We start from the raw sequence: 2,176 nt of genomic DNA on the forward strand, positions 1-2,176 counted from the left end.
ATGCATGACATTATAATTCATTGACATTGTTATTTTGCATGTACATATACAATTACAATTTTACATGTCTGTAGATTGTGTTTAGACCAGCCTCATTGCAATACTTCATATTCATGCAAGTCAGTTCAGAGATATGGAGTTTGATCCCAATGGTCAGTTACTGTATCCTCATTGTGCTAGTACATTTTACTAGTGTTTAGGTGATACTTACTTTGATGAAGCAGTTGATGGTTTTTGAAGGATCTCTTCTCCATTTGGAAGGTACAGTACATGCAGTGTGTGTATTGATGGACACATTCATTGCACATGAACATTCTCCTATTATGTTGTACATGTTCTTATCACTGTATTTCATGAGTTTTGCTTTAAGCATAAAAACATAATTCACATTCTCTCTACAAATAAATGTATAATTCTTTCTCTTTGTCTCTGTCTCTCTCCCTCTCTCTCTCCCCCCCTCTCCCTCTTTTAGGTGTGATTCCATTGATAAACTCTGTAAAAGGTGTGAGACCATTAATTGAAAGATACAGGACTCACAACAGTTCAAGGACTTCTACCAGTTTACGTTTAATGTTGCCAAAAACCTGGGCAGAAAGGACTAGGCTAGTGACATAATATTATACATGTACATGTAAAATCATGTTTGCTAAACTTGCCACACAATTATTTCAATGTACACGTGTTGATGGGGGAATTTTGCAAGTGATCCTACTAAAATTTGAGAATACATGTACATGTATAATTTAATGTATATTGTATGAATTGATTAAAATCTTTTGTGCTTTTTATTTCTCTACAGATCTTGAGATGGCCATTGCCTACTGGAATCTTATTTTTACTGGTTGCTTCAAATTTTTGGACTTGTGGTGTGAATTTTTAAGAGTAAACAATACTTGTCATTGCATGTAAAGGTCACATTTCATCTCTCTCTCTCCCTTTCTCCCTCCCTCTCTCTCCCTCCCTCTCAGTCTCATTATAAAAAAGCTGGCAATACCCAAAGACACTTTTAACCTTCTGCTAGAGTTTTCTAACAGGATTGATGACACCATGAGCAATTATGATGAAGATGGTAGGTCTATACTGTATAAATTGTAATGTCCTCCTTTTTAAATAATTTGTATTTTGTACAGCACTTTAATGTATGGCAGCTTTATTTCTTTGTAAATTTTTTGATGATTTTATGTATATACATGTACAGCACTTCAGGGGTGTATCTAGGATTTGGAGAAGGAGGGTGCTGAGGGCGCGCGAAGCGCGCTGCGATTTTGTCCACACCCATTTTTACGGCAGTAAAATGGCCTTTTCCTGCATTTTCGTCAATTACGGGGTGGGGCCAAGATCATTTCAAGCATACTGCTATGTTACTGGTACTTCTGATTGCTCCTTAAAGCACTGGAAACTGCTGAAATCATGATAAGGGGGCTAGATAACTTTGTTAAGAGGCTTGGTAGTGATGCAAGAGTCCAGGAGTTCAGTAATTTTTTCTGAGCCCAGCCCTGAGGGGGGTGCTCAAGCCCCCTCAGCCGCCCCCCTAAATACGCCTCTGGCACTTTACTATGAACATGTACATGTACATTAATGATTATATGGTTGGTTCATTATTCATAGGTCAGTATATACTCTAACTATGTACATGTACAAATTCCTTGGTTCTTCTTTGTGTCTGATCCAGCACTACTGGAGATACTGGGAAATATATTGGGTATCTGAAAAATACCCAAGGCCCATGGTTTGTTCCAAAAAATGGCTCCAAAATCACCCCAAATTTTTATTACATTATCAGATACATATTGATGCCCTTATGCTGTGTAGAAAATTTGAGGTGATTCCGACTTCAATTTTTCAAGTTACAGCCATTTTAAGAAAAAGCCAAAATTCTCAAAAATACCTAAGGCTATAGCCTAGGGTTTTTTCCAAAAAATGGCTCCGAAATCACTCCAAATTTTTATTACATTTTCTGATACATATTGATGTCCTTATGCTGTGTAGAAAGTTTGAGGTAATTCCAACTTCAATTTTTCAAGTTACAGCCATATTAAGAAAATGCCTAAATTCTGAAAAATACCCAAGGCTATAGCCTAGGGTTTTTTCCAAAAAATGGCCAAAGTATCGTCCCAAATTTTATAAGATATTCTGGTACGTAGTGATATCCTTATGCTGAGTAGAAAGTTTGAGG

At 36.7% G+C, this 2,176-nt stretch overlaps 1 long non-coding RNA gene across 1 annotated transcript; it reads left to right on the forward strand.

Moving 5' to 3' along the window:
- The first annotated feature begins 50 nt into the window (after positions 1–50).
- On the forward strand, positions 51–1,165 carry LOC109586417 (uncharacterized). Its single transcript, XR_002187023.1, has 5 exons — positions 51–152; positions 201–261; positions 473–625; positions 800–882; positions 969–1,165. It is a non-coding gene; the product is annotated as an uncharacterized LOC109586417 (long non-coding RNA).
- Positions 1,166–2,176: the final 1,011 nt, after the last annotated feature.

The sequence above is a fragment of the Amphimedon queenslandica genome, unplaced genomic scaffold, assembly GCF_000090795.2.
Source record: "Amphimedon queenslandica unplaced genomic scaffold, v1.1 AMPQUscaffold_12878, whole genome shotgun sequence".
In the NCBI taxonomy this organism is placed as follows: domain Eukaryota; kingdom Metazoa; phylum Porifera; class Demospongiae; order Haplosclerida; family Niphatidae; genus Amphimedon; species Amphimedon queenslandica.